Source organism: Macaca nemestrina, chromosome 5 (assembly GCF_043159975.1).
Source record: "Macaca nemestrina isolate mMacNem1 chromosome 5, mMacNem.hap1, whole genome shotgun sequence".
In the NCBI taxonomy this organism is placed as follows: Eukaryota; Metazoa; Chordata; class Mammalia; order Primates; family Cercopithecidae; genus Macaca; species Macaca nemestrina.
The window spans coordinates 158,735,557-158,760,500 of NC_092129.1; the positions used below are offsets into that span (position 1 = coordinate 158,735,557).

Here is a 24,944-nt window from a genome sequence, read left to right on the forward strand (position 1 = left end):
AAACAAAAACAAACAAACAAACAAACAAAAAAACCACCACAATCACTTCTGCTGAGCCTCAGAACACAGTCTCCATCCCACTGCAATAGTTAACCCCACTAAAAGTAGCCATTCTGAGGTTAAGACCCACACCCACCTGCAAGGTAAGAGCTGGAAGTAAAGAAAAGGCAGTCGTTTAAGGGTGCTGGAAGAGGATTCTGTTTTTCCCACCGTCATTCACTAAAGACTGCACAAAGAGTATCCATCCAGTCCAAAAGAAGGTCTGCTGGACAGACCACAGATTGCCAGGGTGCCTGCCTGCTAAACACGAATTAATGACTAATTCATGAATTCAAGAAAACACCATTCAAGACTCTAGCAGGAAAAAGTTCAATTAGCTAAAAATTTAACAGCACCCAGCACCTGTGATGTAGCTCCCCAAGATAAGAACTTGGCTGCCATAGGACCTTAAGAACTAAGGGCACTACCCTATGGGCTATTTGGAAGACAGAAGTGCCAGGAAAAAACAACCTTGTACATCTTTCCGTGCTGGGACCTTGTACTAAATTGAGAAAATATTTTCAGCTGAGTTACTTGGTGAGGTTTACACCCTAACCACATAGAATCCTTGCTGCTCCCAGACATTCCCTCTGTTTAAACCAAATCTCTGGTTTTCCAAACCCACCTCTACTTAAGCATTCAACTAATGAAATGGTAAGGACTGTCAGAGGACTTGAGCAAACTCACTGAATGGCTGACACAGAAGTCTTAGAAGGAGGAAAGTCCAGCCAAAGGAACCTCTTTCTTGTACTTTCTTGCACTATAAACTAGGGGCATTTTGTGGGAGGAGTATAGGTAGCAGGGCAAGCAGTGAATGAACAAGCGTATAAAGGCATGGCTCACCCTACACTGCCTAAAAGACAGTCAGCAGACGAGATGGAAAAGTTCCAGAGATCTGTGGCACAGCAATGTGAAGATATTTTACTGAGCTGCACAATTAAAAACAGTTAAGATGACAAATTTCATGTGGGTTTTTCTTTTTACCAGAATTTAAAAATTGTTTAATTAAAAGAAAGTTATTTAGCAGAAACAGCTCTCAGGCATTTATTCTGAGAGGTTTCTTTGGTTTGGGTTTTTTTGTTTTTGTTTCTTTTTCCAGACAGGGTCTTGCTCTGTCACCCAGGCTGGGTTGCAGTGGTGCGATCATAGCTCACTGCAGCCTTAAACTGCTGGGTTCAAGTGATCCTCCCACCTCAACCTCCAGAGTAGCTGGGACTACGCAACTACTCTGGACTGCTACACAGTAGCAGGTGCACACCACCACACTCAATTAACTTTTTACTTTTTCGTAAAGACAGAGTCTCCCTATGTTTCCCAGGCTAGTCTTAAACTCATGGCCTAAAGCGATCCTCCAGCCTCAGCCTGCCAAAGTGCTGGGATTACAGACATGAGTCACCTTTGCCTGTCCTTACTCTGAGGGGTTTTGAGGCACTTATTTATTTGTAAACTGGATTGAAAATAAAGGTAATAAGGAGGAAAAGTAGTATTCATGGTGTCTTGCCCAAGACACAGAGGAAAGATTAAGGGCAGTCAAGCCACTGAGAGTTCCTTCTTGGCTCATTCATGTGGTTATATCAGAAGCATCTAGTATATTTATGTTGACTCTAAATCCTACGTAGGAAACCAAAAGACTTGGGGGTCCCAGAGGTCCCATCTTTTCATTTTACTAATGGCCTCACCTTTGGACTGTGGCTCTGAAGAGCTGCCCAAGGAGAGGGTATTAAGTTCTAGATGTACATCCCTCCAGAGTATTTGGAAGAGGATGTCTGTCAGTAGACTCGCCAGTTTGATCAGGATGACTTTTCACTGACATCTATGAAAGTATAAGAGTGACTGTCCAGGTGACTCCCGGGTCAGCATCACACTGGGTCCATGAGCAGAAGCTTCAGGGGTCAAATTTCACTCACTGTAAGGGAGAACTGTTGAATGGATACAGATCTGTAACAAAATTAGACTCCCTCCCAAAGCTGTGGATTATGTCACCAGAAACGTTGGAGAAGTCTTTGATGAGGTCAGGCTGGGCTTAATTCCTTCCCAACTCAAGTTTCTGTGGTCTATTAGCTCAGGAATGTGTTTGGTTACAAGCGAGAGAAAACTCAAACATTTTTTATCTTTTCACTTCACCACCCTTAGCATGCTGACTTTTATCTTCATGTTTGTTCCCTCTTGGTCACAAGATGCATGGATATTCTACCTCCAGGTTGAAGCTCATGTTGAAAGCAGAAGAAGCTGAAAACATGAAGGGGCAATCCTCTCTCATGAAAGCATAATTTTCCTAGAAAGCCAGAGCAGGGCAAGGATGGTGGCTCACTCCTGTAATCCCAGCTCTTTCAGAAGCCAAGGAGGGAGGATCACTTGAGGCCAGGAGTTCAAGACCCTGTTGGGCAATATAGCAAGACCCTGTCTCTACAAAAAAACAAAAAAAAATTAATTAGTCAAATGTGGTGGTATGCAACTGTAGTCCCAGCTACTCAGAAGCTGAGGCAGGAGGATCACTTGAGTCCAGGAACTGCAGGCTGCAGTGAGCTATGATCACATCACTGCACCCTAGCCTAGGTGACAGAGCAAAATACTGTCCCAAAACAGAAAAGAAAGCCACAGCAGACCCTTCCACTTATATTTAATTGACCAGAACATGTCATATTGCTACCTCTAGTCCAGAGTTTCTCAGCCTTGGCACTATCGACATTTGGAACCAGACAATATTTTTATCTGTGGATTATGTATCTTTATCTGTGCATTATCAGCATTCTGGCCTCTACCCCCTAGATTCCAGTAGCACCCCATTCCTAGTTGTGAAAATTCAAAATGTCTGTCTCTAGACACTGCCAAATGTCCCCTGCAGGGCAAAACTTCTTCTAACGGAGAAGCACTCTTAGACTAATCACTCCAGAAGCTACAATGAAAAGGGCAGTGAATGGTGCAGGGTCAGCCAATTGACAGTGTCAGTAGCAAATTCTCTATGTCTGTTTCTTAAATGTCTAGTTCTTAAATTTTTCTTAACGAGCTTACTCACTACCATGCTAAGTATGTTGAAGAATGTAAGAGAAACATACAAAGTGCCCTCATCTTAGAAGTACTAACAATAAAATTTGGAAAATCAAGATTGATGCACAAGAAACAATCAGAAAAAAAACACATTATAAAAGGCTAGCTAAGCCATAAAGACAAGCAAGACATCCTTCAGCTGGCTCAGAGCAATGGGGATAAGAGCACGTAACATGTAGCCTACAGTCCTTAATGAAAATGTCACTTCAGAGGTAGAACTTGAGTTTGAAGACTAGAAATATTTAGACACATGGCAAGAGATCAGGAAAACAACATAAACAAAGATCAGAAAACAAGCACTGTTAAAACCTCAAGATCTACTCTGATAGACCTGGGTTCTAATCTGAGACTTTGGGACAGCATTTACCCTGTCTGCACCTCAGTTTTATCATCTGAATAACAGGGATAATAACACGTCTCTCCTAGGATTGTTGAGAGACCCAGAACAAATCAATTACAAGAGCATCTAGCACACAGTAAGCAATCAGTTGTTAGCTTCTATTATTACAATCATAGATATCATATTATTTAACATAATCGTAATTTACAAAGAGGGGTTATATATCAGGAATCAGAGAATTCTTGCTAGAGAGCAGCTGTCATATCCTAAGCAGGACAGCCAGAACCTATAGTTGATGGGTAAAGCCAGGCTGGTGATGGCCAAAAGATAGCTCCTGAGATTAGGCAGGGCAGCAGGAGAAGCCACACAGAAGCATCATCCATACCTGCAACAGGTAGTGGCAGGAGGGGTTGACTGGAACCTGTGGATGAAATCAAGTGAGCTTCATAGCCAGCAGCCATGGTCAGGTTAGTAATAACACTGTAGTTATTAAGTGACGTTAGCTCTCAAAGCATTCTTACATATACTATCTGATTGATTTGGATATAACAAGACTGTCTACAGGTAAGAGAGAGCTACTCCAGCAAGACAGTTTTTTTAATTACTTGAAAAATCACTGCCAAGCAAAGTGGCAAGAAGTGGGAAACATAAGACTTGCCTTCTATTAGTACAAGAGACGTCAGTGTGAAGCAGAGAATGACTCACAGTGTCTTTCATATACACACAGAAAATAAATAAGCTTTAAAAAACATTTACCAATCTGTGCACTCTTACATGTCAGCAGGCCACCAGTGGGCCTTCTGAGTCCCAAGTTCCAAGCTTCCAGGTCCCAATTCTTTTATGATCAAAGGAGAAAGATAAAGTCCACTCGAAACTATCTTCCTGGTATCCTATTTTTCCTATCAAGGTTTCTCTAGTAGTTAACTTACACAGGCGCTCCCCTAAGTTATATACATTAGTAGTACACTAAGTTTAATAAGTTCCACAAGCAAATAATAAAAGCTTGAAGACACATAATAAAAGTTTAGCCTTACCTCAAAAAACAAACAAGGTACCCCATAAGTACCTGAAAACCACAAAGAGAAAGCGCAAGATGACCAGGTTGATGGTCCCCATAGCATGGTTTTCATGACTGCTCCCATCCTCCATTGTCCAGTTCCTGTTATCTGGGGTCCTTTATGTAGCCACCTATAGATGATTACTTTTTTTTTTTTTTTTTTTTTTTTTTTTTTTTTTACTGTATCCAGTACATGTTTTCAACTTCTGTGAAAATTCAAGGTGCCAAATATTTTCTTTTTTTTTTTTTTTTTTTTTTTTTTTGAGACGGAGTCTCGCTCTGTCGCCCGGGCTGGAGTGCAGTGGCCGGATCTCAGCTCACTGCAAGCTCCGCCTCCCGGGTTTACGCCATTCTCCTGCCTCAGCCTCCCAAGTAACTGGGACTACAGGCGCCCGCCATCTCGCCTGGCTAGTTTTTGTATTTTTTAGTAGAGACGGGGTTTCACCGTGTTCGCCAGGATGGTCTCGATCTTCTGACCTCGTGATCCACCCGTCTCGGCCTCCCAAAGTGCTGGGATTACAGGCTTGAGCCACCGCGCCCGGCCTCAAATATTTTCTTAAACATTTAGTCCTTGCTGGGTTTTAATAAATATTGAACATCAACAACAAAAAGAGACTGATACAATAAAAACCTATGCCATGAAACTAGTGAATAGAAAAAAAATCCATTTATTATAAATGGTTTCTGATTGACCCAGTATCACACCACGGAAGCAAAAAGGAGCCATTTCCTGAATTTGGGGGCAGACTTACTCCTAGCACACAGAAGTGCTGAATAAGATTTTTTTTTTCATACTGTCAGGAATAATAATCATAACACAGGGCACTTTACATATGTTATTTTCCATAATTGTCATTCACTGGGGTGCATCATCACTGTCCATTATTTATAGAGGAGGACAACAAGGCTCAGGGAGGTTAAAATAATTGACCCAAGGTCAAGTAGCTGGGCTAGAATTCCAAGTAGCAACTGTTTAACTTCAAGTCCCTTGTTCTGAACCACTGCATAACACCACTACACCATGAATACAACAAAGGAAGTGAAAAGGCAACCTCACATCCATCTAAATGCACCAAAAACCCTAAAGTGAACAGTTAAGTATAAACTTTATTAAAGGCAAGAGGTGTGAAAACAATTTACGATTTGCAGTCTCCACATTTGTTCTTTGTACTTTGCTTTACCAAGGTCTAGACAACAGGCTGCTCACCCTTTCTCACCATCAAATACAGCAGAATCTAGAGCAGCTCTGTCCAACAGAAACAGAATGTGTGCTGTGTCTGGAAGTTTAAATTTTCTTGTAGCCACATTTTTTAAAAAGATGAAAGTACCTTTAATAATATTTTATTTAACCTCATATATCCAAAACATTATCCTTTAAGCAAGTAGTCAATATATAAAATTATTAATGAGAAATTTTACATCCTTTCTTTCACAGCAGGTCTTTGAAATCCAGAGTGTATTTTATACTCACAGCACATCTCAACATAGACTAGCGTCTTTCAAGTGCTCAGTGGCCATATGTGACTAGCAGCTACCATACAGGGCCACACAGATCTAGACCCTTAAGAGTTACACATACATACAACACCCCTTTAATAATCTCTTCCATGTTTCTTTAATGATCCAAAGAGGGAGTGTTCTACTCTCGTTTCTATGCTGACATACTTCTGGGATGAAATTACAGGGATACCATCCAATGAATGCCTGAAATTCCACCATGGTAGCTTCCACTCAATTCTTGAAATATACTCTGCTTCAAGTTGTGTTTAAACAAAAGTGCCCCGAAAGCGGGGATACTCTAAGCTAATATCTGTCTATCATTAAACCTTAGGTTACATGAAGGGAACTGACAGCACATCCAGGAAGAGCCAGTAGGGTCAGAGAAGACAAAAATTAGATGGCTGACTTTTGGCAAACCTCATCTCAGATTCTATTATGAGTCCCTGTTCCAAATTCCCTCTCTCCTCAAGAACCTTAAAGGAATTACTTCAATAACTCCTTGTCAAGAATAACTATTACCAAGAAACACAAACAGGAAACTACTGGGGCTTCTCTGATTTTCAACCTAATAACTTGAGGCAAACACTGCAAACTCAAATGCCCACAGGAACCTGGGCGGGCCCCAAAAATGAGAATAAGGGCCAGATGAGCCTGGGCCCATCTGAGGAGGCAGCCTTGACCCCAGCCCAGGAGCCCATGCCTGGTGAGACGGTGGCCCCAGTGCTGCAGGGCATCTGATTTATCAAAATACGTCACAAACCTGGATTTTCAGGCTCATCACTTGATTTTTACCATTAGTAACTCATAATACTTTAGATAACCACATACAAGTGAACAGGAAGTGACTACAAAGCCAATGCAGCCCCAGGCACCAGTCTGCAAACTCTAGTATTTGAGGGACACAAGCAAAAATACTAAGAATGGGCCTAGACCTGGAAGGGAGTTAATACTGCATCCTCTTTTGGCTATCATCTTTGCTGCCCAAAGAAGCCAAAAGCATGCTCGCCCAGCTCGCTCTTAGACCGAGAGGAGCAGCGAAAGGCCAGACAAGGCGAGGTGGCTTTCTGCCACTGTGCTGGTCCCCTGAGGCATTTCCATTTATAAAATGAGGGGGCTGGTGGAGGCTGGACATGGTGGCTCACACCTGTAATCCCAGCACTTTAGGAGGCTGAGGTGGGTGGATTACGAGGTCAGGAGATCGAGACCATCCTGGCCAACAAGGTGAAACCCCGTCTCTACTAAAAATACAAAACTTAGCTGGGCGTGGTGGCACGTGCCTGTAATCCCAGCTACTCGAGAGGCTGAGGCAGGAGAATAGCTTGAACCAGGGAGTTGGAGGTTGCCGTGAGCCGAGATTGCGCCACTGCATTCCAGCCTGGCAACAGAGCAAGATTCCATCTCAAAAAAAAAAAAAAAAAAAAAATGAGGGAACTGGTTTAGATCAGGGCAGTAGTGGGAGGGTGGGATCCTTGCCCATGGTGAAGGGCCCCCTCAGGGCCACATGATCATCCCTGGTGGTAAACACAAGACCTCAGGCCGCAGGAACTACCAATCTTTTAAAGAGAAGCCAAAAACATAAATTTTTCTGGAAAACTTTTTAGTCATTAAATTTTGGCAAATTCGAATCATATTTCCAACACTATATGAGCCCCACAGGCCCACCTGTCTGAAGCCCCTGGATCAGAATGTCTCCCAGCCCCAATAGTCTATCTGCCTTAAACCTATACAGCAGGTTCTTGAATAATGTCATTTCATTTGGTTAATAACATTGATGAGGAAAAAAAGAAATCAATTCCTGACTGGGACCACTGTCTGGTGTAGAGTTTGCATGTTTTCCCCATGTCTGACAGAGTTTTTCCAGGTTTCTAGTTTCCTCCTACATTGCAAAGCCATGCACATTAAGTTCACTGGCATGCCTAACTGTCCCAGTCTGATTGAGAGAGTGTGTGTGCGTGTGTGTGTGCACCCTGCAGAGGAATGGAGGCCTGTCCAGAGTTGGTTCCACCTTGCGCCCTGCCTGCCAGGATACGCTCCAGCCACCTTCAACCCCGAACTAAAACAAGCAAGTTGAAAAATGAATGAAGGAAGGAATGAATACAAATTACTGTCAAATTTAAATTCACCAAGTAGACAATAATCATACAAATACTCAACAATAAAGATGAGGTATGAAAGCACTCAGCAAGCTCACTATATTTGTTTTTAAAACGCGTGATGGTAGGGAGGACTCTTTACAATTTTCATTCTGCAAACATTTACTCCTTGATTTAACCTATCACCAAGATGACTGCTATCACTCACTGATTCACCAAAAATTGGATAATTATCTTATTTCTATTTATTTATTTTTATTTATTTATTTATTTATTTATTTTTAAGACAGAGTCTAGCTCTGTCACCAGGCTGGAGTGCAGTGGCACGATCTCAGCTCACTGCAACCTCTGCCTCCCGGGTTCAAGTGATTCTCCTGTCTCAGCCTCCCGAGTAGCTGGGATTACAGGCACACACAGCCATGCCCAGCTAATTGTTGTATTTTTAGTAGAAATGTTTCACCATGTTGGCCAGGATGGTTTCACCGTGTTGGCCAGGATGGTCTGGATCTCCTGATCTCGTGATCCACCCAGCTCGGCCTCCCAAAGTGCTGGGATTACAGGCGTGAGCCATCACACCTGGCCTATTGCTCTTTCTTAAAGGTATTGTATAACTCACATTTATTTCCATGTTTAAGATTAGAAGTGCTTTTAACGGCCAGGCACGGTGGCTTATGCCTGTAATCCCAACACTTTGGGAGGACAAGGCGGGCAGATTACCAGAGGCCAGGAGTTCGAGACCAGTCTGCCCAACATGGTGAAACCCCATCTCTACTAAAAATACAAAATTAGCCGGGTGTGGTGGCGCATGCCTGTAATCCCAGCTACTCGGGAGACTGAGGCAGGAGAATCAATTGAACCTGGGAGGCGGAGGTTGCAGTGGGCCAAGATTGCACCATTGCACTCCCCCCTAGAGCAAGACTCCATCTCAAAAAAAAGAAAAAGAAGTGCTTTAAGTGTTTATATAGAACTTTGATGATCTTTTGTAACTAGAAATCTGCAGTAGGAACTTAATTGTTTTTTATGTCAATGAGCCTGTGGTCAAATTGGTTTCCTTACATGATGTTTCGCTTAAAGTCACAGCTTCCAAGGCCCTATCGATGACGTTAAATGAGAACTTACTGTACACTGTCATGACTTCACCACAGCATTAATTTAACCTCCTTTCTCTATCCATGTAAGTTTGAAAGTGGTGCTACTACTGATTGTAAGACTAAAAAACAAATGAATAAGTAAAACATGATATCCTGGATGAGAACCTGAAATGGAAAAAGAACATTAGTGGAAAAACTGGTAAAAATCTACATAAAGTCTGCAGCTTAGTTAATAGTATTGTACCACTGTTGATTTCTAGGTTTTAATCCATTTACTACAGTTAAATAAGATGTTAACATTAGGGAAAGCTGAGTAAAGGGTACGTGGAACTTTCTAAACTACCTTTGCCATTCTTTCATATATCTAAAATAATTTCCAAGTAAAATGATTTTTCAAAAACTCAAAGAACTATACCCCACTCAAAAATGTTAATTTCATAGTATTTTTTTTAATGAAATGTTTTTGAAAACTTACTAGAAGCAGAAATATCAATTGCTCTGAATCTTCTTCAATCTGGTTAACTAGGAGACCAAGGGAAACCAGAAAAGACTAGGAGAAAAACCAGAATGCACCAGCCTGGGTTCTGTCCTTTGCTTTATAGTTATGTGCAAGAGCCAGTGAGGCATGGCATCAATAGGCTGTTAGTAAAATATCACATGGCTAAATTTAGGTAGTTGTGATTAACTTGACCTTGAGAAATTGCCACTCAATTGATTTTTGCCTTATAATATAAATTAGCTTACATTTAGAGGACTGGAGACATTATTTCCCAAACAGGAGAGGCAGAACTGAAATAATAAATGCAAAAGCTTTGGCATGGAATGCTGCAAACTGCACAATAGACAGATATCAGTGCCTCTTAGAGAAGAGATTATTGACATAAATAATGTACGGTCTAAACATTTGAAACACCACATTAAATTGCACCATCCTTACATCATCACATTTCCAAACAGCTCCCTTAAATCTTTTTTTTTTTTTTTCCTAATAAGGCAAGATACATTTAAATAAATAAGCTGACATATTTCCAAATGCATGTAGAGAGAACTGTACCATGAATGGGACTCACTTAAACAAAGCAGCATGAAAAGCTGTAGGAACTCTTCTCTATTTGTATTGTCATGCCTAATATTATGCTTTTAAATTAATTTGACATCTATAATAAATATACTTTAAGAGGGAACATGAAATAAAATAATTAGCTTTATTAGTGCATTGTGACAAGCAGATTTACAGTGACTTTAAGCCAAAATGTGCCTAGAGCAAGAAATAGTTATTTTTCTCTTAAACAAATACTTATGACGCCCTACCATGACACAAACTACTCCCTAGTTCCTGGGAATGAGCAATGAGCAAAACAAAGGTCCCTAGCCTTGTGGAACTTACACTCCAGTAGGAGAGACAAGAGACAAGGAATAAGATAAACAAACAAAACATATACTCTATTACATTATGCTAAATACTAAGGAATAATAAATTAGGCAAGGGAGAGAGAAAGTGTCAGGAGGTTGTGTGGAAAGTTAAGATTGGTGGCCAGGGAAGTCCTCACTGAAAAAGTGACATTTGAAGAAAGACCTGAAGGAAGTGAGGGAGCGGGATAAGGGATCATGAGGACATGGATAAAGGGAAGGAAGTTAAAGGGAATTCCAGGCAGAGGGAAGAACAAATGCAAAAAGCTCTGAAGTAGACTCAGGCCTGGACTGTTTCAAGAAACAGCAAGACCAGAGAGGGGGAAACAAGGAAGCAAGTGGGCGGGAAGTGGGAGATGAAGCCAAGGGTAATGGAGGGGTAGGGCACATCACAGTGTGTCGGTCACAGTAATCACTTCAGCTTTTACTCTGAATGAGATGGCAAGAAGAGTGACATAATCTGCACACAGTTGATAACAGACTGAAGGGGATAAGGCTGGAAGCTGAAAGACCAGTTAGAAAGATACTCTCCTAATCCAGATGAAAAATTATGGCAGCTTAGACCAGGGTGATAGCAATACAGGTGATAAGAAATCAACTCTGGATATGTTTTGAAGATAGAGCCTATAGGATTTGCTGATGGGGTTTGTGAGAAAGAGAAATCAAGAATGACACTAGACTGGGTGCAGTGGCTCACACCTGTAATCCCAGCACTTTGGGAGACAGAGGTGGGCAGATCACTTGTGGTCAGGAGGTCAAGACCAGCCTAACCAACATGGCGAAACCCCATCTCTACTAAAAATAAAAAAATTAGTTGGGAGTGGTGGTGGGCGCCTGTAATCCCAGCTACTCAGGAGGCTGAGGCACAATAACTGCATGAACCTGGGAGGTGGAGGTTGCAGTGAGCGGAAATCACACCACTGCACTCAAGCCTGGGCAATAGAGGTAGACTCTGTCTCAAAAAAGAAATAAAAGAACGGCACCAAGTGTCTTCTCTCAAGTAAGTGGAAGAGCAGGATGCTATTAACTGAGATGGGAATGACCGTGATGGAAGCAGATTGGAGATAGGGCATGTTATGTTTTGAAATGCCTGTTAGACGCATCCCAGGAGAGATGTCCATCACGCAATCAGATGAAGGGGTCTGGAGTTCAAGACAGAGATCCAGCCTACAAATACAAATGCAGAAGTCATCACACAGGTGATATTTAAAGCATTGAGTGTAGATACGATGAGGAACAAGTACCCCGATGCACTTTGTTTAGAGTTTGGAGAGATAAGGAATTAGCAAAGGAGACTGAGGAAGACCAGGAAAACCAAAAAAATGACATGCATGTGTGTCCAAGCAGTCCTGTAAAGAACGTATTTCATGGAGGGGAATTACTGACTGTGTTAAATGCTGCTGGCAAATAAAGTAAGAAGGGAGTGGGTCCTGACTATGGGCTTCAGCAAGGAAATGCCACCAGTGGCCCCCAAAAGCACAATGCCAGTGGAGTATGATGAGTTAAGGTACAAACTCGACTGTGATGGACTCGGGATAGAACGGGAGGACTCATTCAAACGTTCTGCAGTAAAAGCAAGAAAAGAAACTGGCTAGTAGCTGGAGGAAAAATCAGAGTCAAGAGAGGATGTTTTTATGTAACAAGAAAAATAATAACTCATATGCCACTGGGAATTTGGTAGAAAGAAGAAAATTGATGACATAGGAAAGAGAGGGAAAATTTCATGCAGCAATGTCCTTGAGAAGGTACGTGTGGATGGAGATAGAATGTCATGCCCAAGGAGGTGGGAGCATGGGCACAGACGCAGGCAGGTGGTGGGTGTGCTGGTGGCATTCTCTACTGATTATTTCTGGGATTTTTGGTGAAAAAGGAAACAACCAAGAGTAAGGAGACCATGGATGTTTGAACAGCAAGTACAAAGTATGCAACAGTTGTCTGAAGAGTGGTGGGAATGAAGAAACAGTGGAAACACAATGAGACTTGCCAGGGGGCATCAAGGGCCGACTTAAGATCTGTGATCAGCTTAGAGTGAGACAACCAACATGGTGGTGTGGTTTTCTCCAGGCCCATTTGGCCTTATGGGTGCAAGCACAGAACAGGTGAAGAGAGAGAAGGATTTAACCAGAACTGTGATTTAGTCAAGCAAGAATGACCAAGCATGAGGGGTCAAGGGTGATAAGGATCTATGCCATGGTCGAGATTACAGTGGTTGATCATGGACTTCAAGCTGGGGAAGGGGAGAAGTGAGGACATAAGGTGAGTGGTGGGCCGTGAAGATGTGATGGATTCAGTGGACTGAAAATCCTGGTGGGTCAATGGACTATTGAGGTTGGAGGTACCACACGAGGCTTGAGAGAGAAGAGGAAGTAGCGATAAGAGTGGAATGTTTCAAAGTGAGTGATAGAGGCACTGACGTCACTGGTGATGAGAGGATCAAGATATGACTGGGGGATGGAGTGAACATGAGGACTGAAATCCTGGAGAACCCAAGGAGTAGTGTTGGAGAGAGGGACAGTGAATCAGAAACAAAATTTTTCAAAGAAAGAGGGGAATGACCACGTGGAAGAGCAGGGGACTTGTGACAAGGAAGGAGGCAAAGTGGGCTATGCAGAGACCTGAAAGTCAGAGGAGGTGGCATTTCAGGAGGAGGAGGAGCAGCAGTATGAAAATAGCATAGAGGATGCTACCCCAGCTCTACACATGGCGCATGGGAAAGGTGAAAAAGGGCGGCCATTTGAGAGGGCTGAAGGAGAGGCAGTACTACCAGGAGAGACCCAAGTGTCCAATAAAGCAAGAAGGTGAAGGGCATGCTCCCAGACAAGGTGAGGAAGTGGGGGGTTTTGCTGATGACTGACGGTGAGCACACAAACTGCACAGTGAAGGGGCTTCATGAGTTCCCTAGGGGAGGGAGGCAGGATTGGAAAACCTGAAGTAAAGAGGCAAATGAGGATCAGGGCATGGGAGTGAGAGATGACACAGGAGTCCAGGCTTCCTATGGTGACTGACATAAATGGGAATAAAAAGTGTGATGAGATTGCTTCTGAGGGTCAAGCAGAGACTGGCGAAGAGGCTGAGAATACAGAGGGTCCTTGCCAGGAGTAGCATCACAGGGATCCCACTTGACCCCTACTAAGGAAGCTGAGTGGCTGAAGAAAGGACGTTTTGTAAAATTTGGCTTGTCCAAAAAATAAAGCAAAAACACTTTATTTTTTTCCGAGCAATTACCTTCAATCCTCCATGTGCAAAATAAATTTAAATCCTCTCTAATCCCTATTCTGCATTTTTTTTAATTACAATTCAAACTACCCAAAATTTCCATCAACTCCAGGAGAATGCAGGAAAGCACACACCGCTTTAGAGTGATGCACTAGTCACTGGATACTATAAAACATGCCACATTGAGGAAACACCCAATGAGGTGCATTCTTTAAGTGCAATCTTAAAAAACATCAGAACAAGAAGAAACAGTGCTTAGCCTGGAGCGCTTTAGAAGGATTCTTAGAAGGAAGCTGTGTGCTTGTTTTGTGTCTGGAAGATAAGATCAGACAAATAGTTGCATCAGATTTCCTGACAGGATTATTAGAGTGTGGTTACCACAGTAACCAGTAAACTACATGTGCAACTGGAGGAGGAGGAAGGTAGAAGGCATCTTTTTCAAAAACAATTAAATCCTATAATTTTAGAGCTGGAAAGGATTTCTAAAAGCCCTGTGGTTGAATCCTTTGCCTAAATACTCTAGATAGTAGAAACTATTTAAATATAGAGAAACTATAAGAAATACCCTTATAAAAATCATCCAAAGAGAAAAACAAGGTGAAAATGAAACTTTTTGGTCATCAGTTGGGAGGTGCTAGAAAACTTACTATAATAAGTACATAAAATAAAGAAAGATTTCAGGCCTAACTAAATGTGGGCTGCCCACTAGCTAATGAACAGACTCACTGCAGCTTTCAACAACTAGCCACGGTAAGTTGCTAGCAACTAGCCCTAAATATTTAAAGATATCAACTTCTTTCAAACAATGCTTCCCAACCTTTCCCACACCCAAGTGCAGATGTGCCCGCTCCTCCGCCTTTCCAGTGTTATTTCTGCTCTCCGTGCTTCCTCACAGATCATCATGCACTTGGTTGAACAATCTGGATCCAAAATGTTCTCAGAACCCTGTGGAGAAACTCTGTCAGGCTAAGAGGCTTAAATTCATTTAGAAAAACTACGTCTGTCCTACTACTTCTCCAACATATTTTTGACATTCTGAGGTGGTGGTGGTGGTGGTGGTGGTGGTTGTTGTTGTTGTTGTTGTTGTTGTTGTTGTTGTTTTGAGAGAGTCTCGCTCTGTTGACCAGGCTGGAGCAGTGGCGCGATCTCGGCTCACTGCAACCCCTGCCTCCCTGGTTTAAGTGATTCTCCTGCCTCAGCCTCCCGAGTAGCTGGGACTACAGGCGTGTGCAACCACGCTAATTTTTGTATTTTTAGTAGAGACTGGGTTTCACCATGTCAGCCAGGCTGGTCTTGAACTCCTGACCTCAGGTGATCCACCTGCCTCAGTCTCCCAAAGTACTGGGATTACAGGCGTGAGCCACCACGCCTGGCCGACATTCTGAGTTTTCTATATATAAAAGATAGACAGACAATAGGAGTTAAAAGGCGATGCTCTATGACTACCCACAGCCACCATCAGTTCCACTAAGATGCAAATATATTCTTTCCTTATGACTCTGAACACTTCTTTCAACAACTTTTTTTATTGTCCCTGGCACCTTCTGCAAGTCTGAGATCTCTCTGGAATCTGACTACCTCAACTTAAATCCCAGCGCAGTTACTTAACTAGCTGTGTAAATGACAGCAAATACCTAAAAGCCCAGAGCCTCCTGTTTACTCCTCTGTAAAAGGGCAATAATAATACCAGCTACTTCATAAAGTTATCATGAGATCAAACAAGGACACGAGTGCTTAGAACACTGCCTGACACACAGTGTGTTAACATGAGCTAAGATCACTGCCAGTCCCTCCTGATTGTGAGCCTTCTATCTTGCGTGTGCTTCCTTTAAGACCTAAGTTCATTAGAAAACTGCCACATTGTGACACTCCTTCCTTTTGGTACTTACCCCTTATCTTCCACAAGGGAATCATTTATTACATGGTCAGAATTTAAATATCTGAGAATTTCCTAACTCCTCTCCTGACTTCTGGACTCTGATCTGTCACCTAGCAATTCTTATACAACTTAAAAAAATAAATAAAAAAAAAAAAAAATAACCTTCATTGACAGCCTTCTCCAGCATTCCTTTGTGAGGTTTCTTCTACTGACCCACCATCCTGCACACTGAGGCATTTGGATTTCTCCTCGTAGCATGTAGTTCATGGTCTGCTGATCTGCCCAGAGAAATTAATGCTCCTGTGGCCAACAGCATACATCTCAAAGATAGGTGGCCAGGGTTTTGGGTTCAGTCTTACTGTTACGGAACAAAGCTACATGAATTGGCCTATCTGGGCATTACGTAGTGTGCTCTTTGGTCTCTTTAAGTGTCGTGCCCTAAACCAATGATCCAATATTCTTGGCCTCCAACCAAAAGCAATACATTCTAATCAGATTGTTCTTAGCCATTTATAAACTCCTACAAGCTGAGGGTTGTCAAATAAGGAATATTCTATACTCAAAACGTTGTGACAAAAACACTGGTTCAAAAATAGCAATCATTTTAGAAGACATTAAGCCACACACTGAACACTGAAGGTTTTAATGGAAATTGACTTCAGAAATAAGCAGAACCCTCTGCTTCACCATGTGGCTTGAAAAATAAATGACACTCTAAATGAAGGTCTGCCCAACTGGGTTAATTGGGGAGAAGGTCAGATTCAGATGTTCAATCAAATTTCTCTTTTAGTTCTATTTAGAAAATAGTCTCTGACTAGGGTAAGGCTAAAGAAAATATCTTAAGGATATGGGCAATGGGTTTGCAAGAATGGAAAAGTAATAAGGAGCCGAATAAATTACGAAATCGATGATTTCTTTATGCTCGACAAGAAAGCAGGCAGACTGGACATGATGTTGGGATCTTGGAAAGTGGGGAGGGGCATCTACAGCGAATTCTATTTTAATAAAATCACCATAATCTCCACCACATACTGAGTATGTGCCAGAAAATGACTATGTGAAGTGTTTTATATTATACCTCATTAATCTTTATCAAGGCCCCAATGGCACAGGTTATTGAGGCTTAACACAGGTAAGTAACTTGCCCAAGGTCACACTGAGCAGGGCTGAGATTCGAACTCCAAAGCTTTAATCACTGCCCTGCATCTACACCAGCATCCCTGCATCTGGACACCCACTGCCCAGCCAGAGGCAACCTGATCCTGCTGAGAACTGAAGCTTCTATCTGGTGTCCTTGCCAGTACTGGACAGCACAGCCAAAAAGACCACAAATCTGCCTAAGGCCACACTGCTGGAGATACTTTGCTACTCAAGGAAGAATATCTGAGATATCTACCATCTGAATACCCACCAAACAAGCAAGAATACTGAAAACTGGACAGACTCCATGATAGGAATCAAAGTCAGCCTAGAAAAGGATCAGGCAGAATTCATAAAGAGGAAAAAGACGTCCTTCCCCGGTCTACATTAAGGGAATAACGTTGTGTCAAGGAAGACTCTAATTGACCTTCCACAAATCTCACTATGGAAGAAGAGAGAAAATAGGGAAAACCTAACCCCACTCTCATACGCTAGTCGGAACCAGCTAGTTATCTGCAATGTCCAGAACTCTCATATTCAAATGACTTCGCAAGAGGACTCAAATAGCTTAGGACAGGAAAATATTTTCCTTCCCAGGCTAGGCTTATTGGAAATAGTGGGTGTGCACAAGAGAGGTGACGCTACTCACCTGTCCATAACACAAGTAACAATTTCTTGATTTTCACCTCCTTGAGTTTGCTGCAGTCATTTTATTTTATATTGATGGGGACAAAAATGGGAACAAACTAAGAAAAAAATCGTGAAAAGGAAATTCTACATTTTTTTCATTCATAGAATGTATAAATTTCATCAAAACTATAATATAGCCTTTAGGGGCCCTCTATGGGAGGATTAATGCTAGCAGAGACTCAAATTCAGAAACAATGGGATCACCCTTCAACTTTCAACATATAAAACTTATGTGCTGGTTCTTTTCATTTTATGTAACTTTCAAAGTACAAAAAAATAGCACAACCCAAGAAGCAATATTTAAGTGTAAAATCCTTCCATAAACAGAACAACTCATTCATCAAAATAGTTTGTTATAACCGAATCAACGGCCCACTCATTGGAAAAGTGCTCAACACAAAGAATTTCATTGAAATGAAATTTTCTGAGCTGGCTCTATAAAGTAAGTGCAATAATTTACATTTGTTCATAAGTAATGACATAATGGCAAAACTACTGCCAAAAGTGTAAATTATCCTAACAAAACTAGTCAAGAAATAAAAAAAAAAGTAGGACCAGCTTTTTTCAGTAAAACATATAAAAGAGCTACTAGGACAATCTGTGGTATAATCTGCATGCTATTTCCATCTTATACACAGAAAATGAGGACTACGATCTGACAAGAAACCTGTGCAAGACAGAGTCTAACAAGGGACAAAAGTTCTGGAGACAGAGCTTAGCAGCTCACTGTCATAGCAAATGGAGCATTGTACTCCAGTCACATTAATGACTATTTGTAACTATAAAATATAGTACCGCTTTTTTATGCTAACACCTTTATTTTATTTTTTGAGACAGAGTCTTGCTCTGTTGCCCAGTCTGGAGTGCAGTGGTGCAATCTCGGTTCACTACAACCTCTGCCTCCTGGGTTCAAGCGATTCTTCTGACTCAGCCTCCCAAGTAGCTGGGATTATAGGCATGCGCCACCACACCTGGCTAATTTTTGTATTTTCAGTAGAGACGGGGTTTCGCCACGTTGGCCAGGCTGATCTTGAACCCCTGACCACGGTGGTCTGCCAGCCTCAGCCTCCCAAAGTGCTATAAAAGAAGAGGGAAGATAGGGAAAACCTAACCCCACCTTCATATGCTAGTCAGAACTAGCTAGTTAGTTCCTAAAGCCACATTACAGGAGTGAGCCACCATGCCCAGCCACTAACACCTTTTTGTTAAAAAATGTTTTTCATATTTTTAACTGAGTCAAAATATTAGTCACTAAATGAAGAGTTTGCAAAAAACTCTTACTATATCACGTCCATTCTGACCACACATGATTCTTTGTTAAGAGAACATTGTCTAGTACTTCATTTCACTATGCAACAAAAGAATCATTCACTGCATTGTCTTCATTCCTGGCTGGCCTCATTCACTCCACTTGAGGAGCCTCAGACCCGCAACCATCACAATCGCCCTTCACACTTGTGTTTTCTCTATAGCACCTTTCAGGGAACACCACCATACAGTGCAGATGTCAATGATGCCATTATGGACACGGACCTTTTAGAGGATGCTGACTGGTTACACCATTGTGTGATAAGACAATTAACTTGACATTCAATTTCTTAGAGTTGGTCTAGATTTCATGTGTCTTCCAACATCCTTATGTTATATAGAGGTGAGATCACCGAGCTCAGAAGACATGTGCCCGATTACCATAATACAACTAAAGAAACAGAAATGTACAAGGAAGTCTCATAGTTCACAAATGTTAAATGGGTCTTATGCAATCTTCAGGAAATGATACTGAGTGCAAATATATATACATAGGAGAAAATACTGGAAGCTCAACCAACAACATGTGAATTTTAAACAGAAACAGGGCTGATGTGCAATAAGATACTTATTAACTTAGAAGGAGAGCTGTATGGCAATAAGGAAGTAGAGAAATGCATTTGGCTGTCTCTACTTTGTTTTAAGCACAAACAAATGATAAGCATTAGTTTCCTCAAGACTCATGATATCATACTCCAACGTAACATCTGTCCTGACAAATAAGTACTACACTTATTCAAGCAGGCATACAGTTTAAACACAATTATTTATGTTCAATCGATACGCTTTCTTTTAAAGGGGAACTGTGCCAAAACTACAAATGTTAGTGGAAAGAGAATTTCAAAATGAAACTCCAAACAGCTTCTGAATCTGAGGAAAATATAGATTTTAAAGTTTACAGATATATACATTGCTCCTTAAGGGGTACATCTAAAAACCTAATTGAAATAAATCATTTTCTGGAACAAAGCAGGGCATAATTTAACAAACACTAAAATAAGTGTTCTGTGTTTACTGACTTTTTGTTTCACTTTTTCATGTAAGTCACATTTATTGAGTGCCTACCATGTCCTATGTACTATAAAAGGGGCCTGAGGGTACAAAAATGGAATCAGACTGGTTTTCCAGGCTTAAAAGCTAGTAATAGTAGATTGTGAGCAACAGGATGTTTGTATGTGTACTTTCATGAATGATTTACATCCATTAACTCATTTAATCCTAAAACAACCTTAAATACTATTAATTAGAGATGAGAGCTGAAGCCCAAAGAAGTTAAATGACTTGTCCAATGTCACGCAGCTGGGAGCTGGGTTCAAACCCAGGCAACCTGAGACCACAGCCCACACTCTTCGGTACCATACTGCCTAGGCTGCTCACGGGGGAGGTGAGTAGAGTAGTCTGCCACTGGAAGGACTTCCTAGGGAAGTACATACAGAAGCTGAGTCCTAATGGCTGAAATGGGGAGAGGAAGGTATTCTGGTCATAGGATGGTGCAACAACCTACAAGCATGGAGGGATGAAACCTGTCACTGTCAAGACAGCAAGTGGTTCCTAAAGCCAGATGAGAAGGGCGCGTGCAAACAGGTCAGGAGAAACAGCTAGAAAGCGGGGCAGGGGGCAGAAAACAATACCTAAAATCTGGGGGTTGGGGGAGACATTAAAAGTTTATTTTTATTTTTTTCTCCTGGGAATATGGAAGATGGGTGGAAGGGGGATGAACTAGGAAGCAAGTTGCGAACAATCTAGGACCTAAACTGAAGTAGTCGAATGGCCGAGAGACTATTTCACTGGGCCAGCACAGTAACAGAGCTGTAACAATGGCCAGCACAGTAATAGAGCAGATAGAGATCCCACCAGGAGTGATTAACTTAGACACACATACTCTTCCTATAAAAGACGTGTACAATTCCATATAAAGTGAGTTTCATTGCCTACAAAGGATGTAGAAACTAGAGACAATAAACAAAAATCTGGATGCCAGCACGGGGCAGGGGAAAGCACACTGAGCATGGACTGAAGGCTTTAGCACCCACCCTGCCACCCCACAGTGAGCACAGCTCACCTGGCCACTCAGGTGCTGCGTTCTCTGAAATCAGTCTAGAAATGGACTGTAAGAACGCTTCTCGTACAGACAGCCTCTGAATACCATTTCTCACTTGGGGACATGTCAGAATTAGTAAAACATGTAAAATATCTCATCCTATTTCTCTCCTTTATTGGTTTATTTTAAACAATTGTTCACATTTAAGCACAGCTTCAGGAAAATCACAAGGCGAATAGAAATAACAGTACAACTATACTCAGAAAACATATCTTTTTAAATACACATTGCATCAAAATCGAAATTGCTTAATAGCATTTTCCAGAATATAGAATTTTTAGAAACCTCATTTCATTTTCATAATTTAACACATCCTTATAATTTAAAGCCAGGAACCCAGAGTGATTATGCATTCCTTATCTTATAACAAAATTAACTCAACAGAGCTGCGTGCTTTTCGGGATTTTCATGGATTAACTACCCATCTACAGAGAAAGCCTTCGTAATATACAAGAACTGGAATTACAAGTTGCAACACAAATTGCAATTTAAAACACACACACAGAGATCAGCGCATATGATTCCCAGGGAGACTTCCTATGCTTCATTGAAAGAAAAAAGCATAACCCCATGCAGGACAGTGAAATGAACATAAGAGACAGGAAACTGAGTTTTTCCTCTAGATCAGCTCTTATTTGCATGACCTCAGGCAAGTATCTTAACCTATATAGAAACCTTTGTAAAGACAGGCTATTTCCAAGGACTGCAGCAAAGATGAAATGACAGAAGAGGTGTGAAGGTCCTATGGTTTCAGATGGTTACTGTTCATGCTTCAGAAAATGTCACCATCTCCAACAGCTCACTTCCCAACTTTGATCAGATGTAGTCAAGACTGGCAATCTAAAGACTTGCCAGCAAATTGCATCCCTTAGATCTGTGAGAAGCTGGCCTTTCCAAAGACCTCAGGTTAACACTGTGCTTAGTAGACTGCCACAGAAGGGGGCTGTTAAAGGTTCATGTCAGAACTAAGACTTTTTTTAAAAGAAATGACAAGATAAATGTCTACCAACTCAGCAAATGACTAAATAATATAAATTATTTAATTTAAACAATTATTAACAAGAACTATTATATCAAGTACCTAGTTGAAAAAGTTTTAAATGACAACAAAATCTACAATGAGTTATCATCAAGGATCTGGGTCAGTAACAGGGAGAGAAGCAAGAAGTGTTGGCATGGAGATTATTTAAGCTGATAACTGCAAATTCCCCATTTGATTGAGATGTTAATGGTTAGGTAGAAGAAAAGAGAATTTATAAAAGCCAAAAAGCAATTTATCCTCAATACAAATCACCAAGGCATGAGAAGAGACAGCCAGGAAGTACAAGTTCACATAAATATAATACATTCACTCTCTCTAAGTAACTGATCGGCATAAGTGAATGTTATGAGGGTGGGGAAACCAAGGTACTCTGTGTGTCCAGAATCAGGAAGGCCTCTGGCCCTGTGGCCTCCCTGACTGTGTTCCAGATACCTCTGCCTCAGGTAGCCGCTATGAGCTGCAAAATTTTCTGACAAATTTCTCATCTTTAATACAGGATCACTACTTAACTCTGAGCCACCAGGGTTCAGCTGAGTCTTTGAAGAAAGAATAACCACTTTAAGTGTTGTCCTGCACACACATACACGTGCACTCACAAAATACCAGCAGAGGAGAAAGAATACAGGGAGAGTACATTCTAGGATCACTTCTGAAACTTATTGGTGTTTTGCTGAGAAAATCTGAGCCAAAATTCATACCTAAGCATAGATAATGTCTGGTACTAACATGTTAAAACACTAGGAGAAGAAAAAAGGCTTTTGTCTCCTTAACAAGCTATAAATGATCAGGAAGTAATGATGGTTATATGGAGCCTTCCAGTTTTCCCAGAAATAAAGAACAACTCACTCATCCCCACTATGACTACCAAAAACATGACAACCTGTTGTAGCATTTCAAGCAATATTTCAAGCTGGGTTCCGACTGAGAGGTATTTATAGATGTCTCATTTAAAACCAAAAAAAAACCTCCACTGTCAAATAGATTTGGGGAACACTGTTTATTAATCCTCCTCTTAAAGAAGCACAAAACATATTTTATTTATTTATTTATTTATACAGTGGCTTGCTGTGTCACTCAGGCTGGAGTGCACTGGCACTATCTTGGCTCACAGCAGCCTTGACCTTCCAGGCTCAAGCGATGCCCCTGCCTCAGCCTCCCAAGTAGCTGGGACTACAGGTGCACTCATCACTGATTTTTTTGTATTTTTTGAATTTTTTTGTAGAGACGGGGGTCTTGTGATGTTGCCCAGGCTGGTCTCGAACTCCTGGAGTCAAGCAATCCACCCACCTCAGCCTCCCTAAATTGAGGAGGAAGGGATTACAGGCATGAGCCACCATGCTCAGCCGCATATTCATTATAAAGGCTCATCTGAAAAGTTTTGCAGTCAAGAAATTTCTTTCTTTAAATTTATTTAACCAAAGAAATTTTATTCACTTAACACCTTTAAAGCTGGCATTCCAAGCGATATAGTGTAGCAAACGGCAGGGAGAGGCCTTTCCACATTTCTGGAGAATCTCTGCTTTTCTGGGCAAGGTCATCAGTCTGTGTACTATTCAGATGGGCTTCCTCCACGTAGCAGGAATCATAGCACAGGCATCTGAGTGTAAACCATTTAGTCTCTCCAGCAGAAAAAGAGGGCCTCTCTCTTCAAGGCAGTATTTCTCTAGACCCCAATGAAGGACTCTTGGGTCATATGTCCAGCCCCCAGATTAATCACTGTGGCCAGGAGACTACAGCACAAAGGCCAGCAGGCACAGAAGTATCAGGTCTTCTGTGGCTGAAGAAGCTGAAACCATAGTAGAATCACATGGTTGCTGCAGACATGAGAAGTTCCCTTTTATGCGTGTGTGTGTATGTGTGTATGTGTATGCATGTGTGCATGGTGGGTGGTGCTATGGAATGGAGAGAGAATCTCTACCCTGAGCTCTAGAAAACCTAAATGACATCTCCATTTGGATATGTAACAAGTATTACAAATTAACATTTCCCAAATGTTTTCAGCTCTCCATCCCTTCTTCCTCAACTTTTTCCTCCCTCAGTTTCAGCAAAAGTCAGTATTACATACCTAATTAAAACCTGGGAATCGTCCTGGGTTCCTGTTTTTCCCTCACTCCCCACTTTTGATCATCAGCAAATTCACTTGCATATTAAAAACATATTTGGAACCCACCCACTCCTCTACACCTTCACTGCAAACACTCATCCAAGCCACTATTATCTCATACCTGGATGAGCACAATCCAACCACTTCCATTTTTGCCTACCCATCGTATTCACTACACCATTCTCAGTGCCCAGCACCTGACAACCCCTCAAAAAATATTTGTAAACAAATGAGTAAATGGGGAAAAGGCTCCTAGGCTGGAAAGACAAAAACAGCAGATTTCCAGTTGATCACTACTTTTATGACTATTATGACAAATCTTTAGATTTGAGGCTCCTGGCAACAAAAGTAAAAAAGCAAATACACAATAGTCCCAGTGATTCGGGAAGCTGAAGCGAGAGGATCACTTGGAGTCCAGGAGTTCAAGGCCAGCCTGGGCAACATAGTGAGACCACCCCCCATCTCTTAAAAAAAAATTTTTTTAAAAAAGCAAATACCCTATTATTTTAATTGATTTTTTTAAAGGAAGCATACAAGATTTTTAAATGAGAAAAGTTCTTTTTTCCTGGCACTAAATGCTAAAAGCAATTTAGAATATGAACTATTCATTTAATAATTACTCATAGGTCCTTAAAGAAAGCACTGAATTGCAAAACAGACATATGATTCCTTTAACAAACAACATGGACCTGTACTTCACAGTTGGCTTCTCATATCAACTTTGTAAAAGCCAAAGGCAAGCATCAAAAATTAAAGTAAGTGGGCTTCAGGGATTGTAGAATAATGAGGTCCAGCTGCGTAGCTTTCTAGAGACCTAATAGTAAGGGCTGAACTTTGACTTCCTTGGGGAATGGATGCCTCACGGGTCCTGTAGGAAGCAGTGAGG

The 24,944-nt window shown here is 41.4% G+C and overlaps 2 protein-coding genes across 15 annotated transcripts in view; one reads left to right on the plus strand and one right to left on the minus strand.

Annotated features, from left to right (window-relative positions):
* Positions 1-24,944, minus strand: part of LOC105482551 (capping protein regulator and myosin 1 linker 1) — a 341,908-nt gene that overhangs the window by 261,902 nt on the left and 55,062 nt on the right. Inside the window, exon 1 of one of the 12 annotated variants that reach the window (XM_071097506.1) lies at positions 137-4,667. The exons of the other annotated variants lie outside the window; for them this stretch is intronic. The gene's annotated coding sequence lies outside the window, so the exon portion shown is untranslated. Of the gene's footprint in view, positions 1-136; positions 4,668-24,944 lie in introns of those variants that run through there. 12 annotated transcript variants of the gene reach the window in all.
* The window catches only part of LOC105482555 (cytidine monophosphate-N-acetylneuraminic acid hydroxylase), a 353,903-nt gene that overhangs the window by 93,738 nt on the left and 235,221 nt on the right, over positions 1-24,944 (plus strand). The gene's annotated exons all lie outside the window — the stretch shown is intronic.